Source organism: Polyodon spathula, chromosome 2 (genome assembly GCF_017654505.1).
Source record: "Polyodon spathula isolate WHYD16114869_AA chromosome 2, ASM1765450v1, whole genome shotgun sequence".
NCBI classification, from domain to species: Eukaryota; Metazoa; Chordata; class Actinopteri; order Acipenseriformes; family Polyodontidae; genus Polyodon; species Polyodon spathula.
The window spans coordinates 104,069,785-104,077,378 of NC_054535.1; the positions used below are offsets into that span (position 1 = coordinate 104,069,785).

The 7,594-nt window shown below is 38.1% G+C and overlaps 2 non-coding genes across 2 annotated transcripts; both read right to left on the minus strand.

Annotated features, from left to right (window-relative positions):
- Positions 1 to 1,851: 1,851 nt before the first annotated feature.
- trnal-caa lies at positions 1,852 to 1,965 on the minus strand. Its single transcript has 2 exons — positions 1,928 to 1,965; positions 1,852 to 1,900 (listed from the first exon to the last, which is right to left on the minus strand). It is a non-coding gene; the product is annotated as a tRNA-Leu (tRNA).
- Positions 1,966 to 3,934: 1,969 nt separating this feature from the next.
- trnac-gca lies at positions 3,935 to 4,006 on the minus strand. The gene has a single exon. It is a non-coding gene; the product is annotated as a tRNA-Cys (tRNA).
- Positions 4,007 to 7,594: the final 3,588 nt, after the last annotated feature.

The window sequence follows — 7,594 nt, forward strand, 5'->3', positions numbered from 1 at the left end:
CGCACCATCAACACTGCAGCACAAGACGTGGTCTCAGTTACAGCATAGCGGAACGCAAGTAAGCTTATTAATGTTTCTTTAGTGTAGTGGTTATCAAGTTCGCCTCACATGCGAAAAGTCCCGTGGTGGAAACATGGCATTGATTTTTCTGGTTATCTCCTGTTTGTGAGAGAAGCAGTAGTCTGTGCCAAATAGTCGCACAGTGCTTTCCACGATTTAACCTGCATTTAAGAAGAGACAGAGTATTAGAATTGGCAATCGAAACTGGTGAGAAAACTGCCTGTGAACAAACTGAGGAGAAAAGTTACAGACGTTGAAGGATATATTTGGTAGAAAAGAAAACGGATCATCTCTGATTTGCAACATTTCCAAAGTTCAGGAAACTTTAATGAGGTAATTGCTGTAAGAGGTGTATCCATTAATTGCAAAGCCTTCTTAGCATTCAGGTTACCATTTAATTTCCATTCAAAGAAGACCAAATATATTTCTTAACACAGATTGCATTATTGTTTATGTCAATAGATTACTTGCTGAAGACACTGAAAAATACATTGAATCGAAACCTCTGTTATTTATATTTATTCTCAAATAACACAACTTCCATTGCTAAAAAAAAGACCTCCTTTTTGCTTCTCTGAAGACATGCAATGGAGGGCGCACTGGCATACAAATTAGCAGACTGTAATTTAACATACACATGTAGGGCGGGCGTCTCTATTTACAAAAAATTGTCACACTTTGTATTAATCTCCATAATGCGTTGGTAATAATTACGTACATACATTAAAACTATTTGGAGAATGCGGGCATCTATCCCGCTACTTCTCACATGCTAAGCGAGCACTCTACCATTTGAGCTAATTCCCCTGCAAGTGTCTCTTCTATGCTCATAGGTTATACCACAGTTTGATAGGAGTGTTCAATTGTCCTACACTGATTTTATTGACAATATGGTCTGCCTTTTGCAAATTTAAAAAATGAATGATTTAACTAAATAGCAAATGATTCGGCTAGAGGTATGTTTTGAATTTCTTCAAAAAGTAGTATCAGCTCGTTGATTCATTCGCTTTTAAAATTCCACCCTGTGTTCTGTGGGTCGAGCTTGCTTGACGAGGCAGGCAATGCGCATGCCTAAACTTACTTTTCTATCACACGAGAAACTGGAAGAAGGGAACACATTCTGAGTGCGTATCTCAATGGTAGAAACGCATAAAGAAACCATCAAAGTAGGCCTACAAGTGTTCAGTTGTTTGTTTAAATCAGTAAGCAAATTTCAAATTGATCATTGGTACTGTTAAAACAATTTAGGAACACTTTAATTAGGGCTTGACTAATATAAGAATATAGTCTCGTGATATGCACTCCGCTGGTCTAGACTGAGCTTAAGTAAAGGCATTACACCTGAAAAGAACTTGTGTTTACTCCCACTTACAAGGAAAGTGTCAAACTTTGTATTCGTCCTCATAACGTGTTAGGAAATGTAAACAGCAGGTGAAGTCGATCCTGCTATAGCATATTAAACGAGGGCACTTCACATTTGAGCTGCTTCCAGTAATAGATCGTTTACTGTTCTCAATGGTCCGCACTCCAGCCTGAGACTACGATCCAGTGGCTGACAGAGAGGTTTTTCAAAGTAATATGTTATTTGGAATATTAAAACAATCAAGTTAAATAACACATATTTGGATTCAAAATATTTTTAGTGACTTCTTAGTGAATCTTTTTATAGTAAAATGAACACATTTATTCCTATTAAAATGAACACAATTATTCCTATTAAATGGACTGCACAATTTTTGATTTCCTTTATTATGAACACATTTATTCCTATTAAAACAAGTATAACAAAATTGTCAGAAGTGGGATTTGAACCCACGCCTCCATTTTATGGAGACCAGAACACCCAATTCTTTGGAAAGACAGAGTCCTTGAGTCTGGCGCCTTAGACCACTCGGCCATTCTGACACACTGTGGCTTCTCTCTTAGAAAACCGTATGATTTATTTCAGCACAGACTAGGGTTGTGTATTGTATCAAGGCCTGATTGATTTATTACGCACGCACCAACTTTTGCTCAATGAATGATGTAATGACAACTGTAAAACTGTAAATGAAAGCTGATTAATTTCAACAAACAACAACTTTTTAATTAAAAAATCTTGTAGCCTACTTCAATCGGAATATTAGCTTGCTGTATTATATAAAACCAAAAAAATAAAATAAATAAAAGTAAAAAAAAAAAAAAAATGTTCAAGTGGAGTGCGGACTGAAAAACTGTAACTGTATGTATTTCTATTTATTTATGATCCACTAGACAACATATTAAACAAGATGAACAGTAAAGCCTGAAGCACAATATTGCAGAGATGTGTATTATATACACTTTCAGCATGATTTACAAAAAGGGGCAAACTAATAACTAAATTGCAAAGTGATTTCAATGTTTCCAAATCACTTAATTTAGATGTGTTGAAGGTTCACTCAGTGTTTACACGACTCGTTTAATAGAAACCCATAATCTCAGTGACCCACATCAGCTTTTGGAAATCACTGCGTGAGCTAGTTCTTATTTTCCCTCTTTTAAAATCAGGCTGTTTGTGTCTGTGTGGAGTCTGCCTTTATATTTTTGACTGTGCAAAGCCACAGGACTTGTGTGAGCGGGGCCTCCGTTTAGAGGAGTAGCACACGCCACCTTCACTGGAACTTTTATTTGTAGTTTCTGGATGTTTTGCTTTGCTTTTTGTACACTCGGCTGTATGTCCTCCATGAGTTCCCATAGCTGGTAGCGTCACGTGAGTGTGAGTGTGAATAAATCCTGAGTGCCTGTGTCTCTGTGCCTCCCTCTCTGCCTCTCACCTGCCTGTCTGCCTGCCTCAACCGCTGGGAAACACACACTTCAAACACACTGGACTGAGACAACTGACTTTTTATCTTGCTTGAAATGAAAGGAAAGTACTTCTGATTGTGCAACCATTCTTTCAATTCAATTGTATATATTAACATGTCTGCACCTCAAATAGATGGAAGACTGAGTGTGTGAGTCTTCTTTATCTCACTGAGGTTATAACATATATATGAGAAAGATAAAGTTATCTCAATTTAAGATACATTTTTTTACATGAGGAATTTGTATATTCCTGAATGAATTCTTATTTCTTTATTAAGGAGCAGCACATCAGCGTTATTGAAGGCAGTTTATTCTTCATTGTCTTGCCTCCTGTGTCATCCTTGTTACACACCTGGTCTCCTTCATTCCTTATGTGTGCAGCAGCTCCCTGGCACACATGTCTCAACACTTATGGGCCAGTTCATTGTGAACAGGCAGATTTCAAATACCCCTCATAGAGAGCAGGAAAGCACAGAGAGGCTAAACATCAAACTGCAGGAAGGATAACACTGTGTAACAATTTTTTTTTTTTTTTTTTGTTCCTGGGTAGTAAGTGTTATTTCCTAATTGCTTATGCCTCAAAAGTATAGAAAATGGCTATTATTCCCCACAAACTTTGCTTTTGTGACCAGGACAGGTACATTTCAAAATATCACTATTTCCTTTGAGAAAACTGGCGAATTTGTGTCTTTTCGTTCACATAAAAGTCAGAAAAAAACAACATATGAATCGAAATTAACATGTATTTATACTAAAGTAATACAAAAATGACTACAAAAGATTTAGAAGTGAGTAGTTTTTCGAGATTTACGATTATACTGTAAATTTAAATTGGAAATAGTGATATTTTGAAATATCACTGTCCTGGTCACAAAAGCAAAGTTTGTGGGGAATAATAGCCATTTTCTATACTGTTGAGGCATAAGCAATTAGGAAATAACACTTACTACCCAGGAAGGAAATTGTGTTATATATTACTACATTTTTTCTTCATAGCTTAAATCACAAATGTTAACTTATATTTAGTATTTTCATTAAGGAAAAAAAAAGGGGGCACTCGGATTTGAACCGGGGACCTCTTGATCTGCAGTCAAATGCTCTACCACTGAGCTATACCCCCATTACACAATGCCCTTTCTGCCAAACACAAACAACAGTGCCAAGCTGCAGTTCAGAAATACAAACAATGGCTAGTCATTTTTTACCTTCTATCCCCCGCGATATTTTTCAACAAAACATTCAGGAAATATTGTAAGTTCCCTCAGGTAATAGAATAACACATTGTTATACATGTATCTCTTTGGAAACACTAAACGGAATACATAATAATAAGAAAATATTTAACATTTTTTTTAAGAAATTAAGCTAAATACAAAGTATAGTGTTGAAAAAAGAAAGAAGCTTTTATGGTCTCTGAAGTACTTTATAACGTTTCCCAGAGTGTTCGGAAAACATGGACACAAATTCCAAGATGTCACTGCAACAAATACATTTTTAGTGCATTTTTACAGAAAGAGAATCAAATACAGCCAAAAAACACCTGGTCCTGGTGGAGCATGCCACTGAGAAACGCTTGGTCCTTCAAGAGATCACCGAAAGGTTGGATGCTTCAGCCCACACTAGAAAAGGGGTTGTTAGTTTATTTTTTAATATATTAAATTCACAGCCACAGCTTGCCTTCTGAGATGGCTTTGACAGATTATTTAAGAAATGCCATGCTTTGCATTCTTAACACAGTCATCATTTTTAGGCTACGTTTTCTTCACGGTAACATTCAAGATGCTTTCCAAGTCAATTTCTATTGGCCAGACCCACGGCAACAACAAAAACAATCAACAAAACATGTAATTTAGACAACTGTTTAAAAACGGGAGCATGGCACGATCACTCTTCATTTGCGTTCATACATTTTATTAATGAAATCTAAATATAAAGCTGGCATTTGCTGCCTTATAGAATGCATTTACAATACAGGCAGATCGACTTTTATAGCGATTGAATGTATCTAATGAGATATCTTAATGCATAGATAGATAGATAGATAGATAGATAGATAGATAGAATAATCGTTTTACTACCATAAAATTGTGATAAGGGACAGTTAAATTGAAACGTGAGCTACACAATTTTGGACGACAGACGTCATATATATATATATATATATATATATATATATATATATATATAGAGAGAGAGAGAGAGAGAGAGAGAGAGAGAGAGAGAGAGAGAGAGAGAGAGATAGAGAGAGAGAGAGAGAGAGAGAGAGAGAGAGAGAGAGAGAGAGAGAGAGAGAGAGAGAGAGAGAGAGAGAGAGAGTCTAGGTTTATGTGAACCGAGACAGGTCGTAAATATCCGTGTTTTATTGCTTGCTCAGGAGGCGGTGCAGGTGTACAAAGGTGTCTGTGCAAAGGCGTGTATAACCAGGGAGGGAGCTGGGCTGAGACCCGCTGTTTTGTCTCTTTGAGAGCTTTGCTATATAGATTTGAAGAGGGGTCGACTCAGTGTTTACTTGTAGGTCAGTGCCTGGCGTTAGAAGGGTCACGACCCCAGGTATTCCAGTGTCTTGTTGAGAAGAGCAGACCAGCGGTTAAGCCTCGGGTAGGTTGTGTTTAGAGATTCGCGACAAAAGCTACACACCTCGGCCCATCGGCTACTGCCTTTGTGTAGAGGAAGCCTGGGGGATGCGTTATAGGCTGGACTGTTGAATCTCAAAGACATAGCACTGTCTGACTTCAGTGATGTTCAGAAGTGTGAAGGTTTTATTGAAAAGCAATGTTTGCGTCTCTGCATCCATGCCGCGGTGCCCTTTAAAAACGCTTTCTGAGATTATATACACATAATCAATAATCACATTGAATACTTTGTTTACCTCGTCTCATTTATAGAATCAGTACTTACTTTTTTGTTTTGACTTTAAAGCAGAATGTAAAGCGCAATCATGTGCATGGTCTGCCGCTCCGCTTTCCTCTCTCGCTTTCCTCTTTGAAGTTCTTATCAAAGTTTAATCTTGGAAAGGGCGCTTTGATGAAGAAATTGCCGCTCACGGCCCTGTTTGTTTTAATGGAATTATTAACTTATAACGATACGTGGGTCCGATAGGGGCGAAGCAATTTCTACAGCGACGGCTAAATATAGGCCTGCATTCAAACTCCAGGAATTGTTTCCTTTATTTAATGTGCTTTGCAAACTAAAACCCGCCTTGAGCGAAGTGTGGGGTCGGTGTTCTGACTGCTGGCCTTTTATCAACTGCTTGTAAATTCTTTATCTGGCAATTTACTCAGCCATTATTCACTATCGTTTCCCAGCAAAATGTAACCTGAGGAATTGTATTGCACCACAACCGCTGAGCCTGGGCACGGAAACAAGGCTTTACATTTGCTAATGCCAAGCTTGTAACAGAGAGAACTTTATCGACGCATCGAGATTCTATATGGGAAGATTCTAGAGCGCGTTGTGTGTTCACGATATTCTCACACGTATCAAGCTGGCCCGTCCACTGTCATTGTAATTATTTCTTCTAATAACATGCTATGCTTCCCAACGTTTCGGACTTTATCAAGGGAAAGCGTGCTTGAAAACAAACAGTGGAGTTACAGCTACGCTTCTGATGCCCTGGTAACGACACACACTTCTAGTATAGGGTTTTTTTTTTTCTCTAAATCCTAAGCAAATTCTATCGAATGCATGCATTGCTAATCTCGCAACCCTCCTCCCCTCTTTATGTGCGTAAGATGCATGTTTCATTTGTCAGCGCTTGGCTGAGCAGTATGTATTACACCAGTGTGTGTGGAATGGGATTTCTCATGTAATACCGATAATACCTCATTAAGAAAAGGAAAACAAGACAGCGCTGTACTGCTGACAAAACTCACCTGGTTGAAATGAATGGCGAGAGACAATTCTGATTATTACATGGTAAAGTTTTGCTCGACGATGTATTTGAAAGTGGGGTCAGTTTTTAGCTCATGGTTGCATTGAATGTGTCTGTGACGGGGAACTCCCCGTCTATATGAATATGTTTGGAACTGGCAGCGAGGGGGTTAAATTCCTCCCTGCCCGAAAAACATGTGAGAATGTGGCTGGAGCTCTAATTGAATAATTATTGATTAATTGGGCTCCAGCCACAGGGGATAAAAGCCAGGGGAGAGGCCCTGGCTGGGAGGAGTGTGTGTTTTTCTGTTTGGAGTGTGTTCCTTTGTTTGGGAGTTTATTTTTGTGTTGCAGAGTTTTGTGTTTAGAATTAAAGGAGTATCTTTTAAAGACCTGGAACCTGACCGTTTACTTGTAAGTTTATTTTTGATTATTTCTGTTTGAACCTCATTCTTTTGGCCCTTGTGCCTATTTATTTGATTATTTTTTGTTTAATAAAGAACTTTCTTTTTGCCTTTACTCTGTCTCTGAGCCTCAATCCACTCGCCAGCCTGTCACAGTGTCTAAAGAGAAAATCAATCAATCAGTCTTTATTTTATATAGCGCCTTTCATAGTGGAGCACCATCACAAAGCGCTTTACAAGATGCAGTAACAACAAGGAAATCCATAATACTTCAAATAGAGAGAAATGCATAATACATGATATACAGCTGAAAACATCTCAAAAGGATGTTATTTCTCAAAAATTATGCAGAGGGGTCTGGCGGCTGACACCTGCATGTGCTTTATTAACAACATACCAAAACCTGATACCTGCATGTGCTTTATTAACAACAT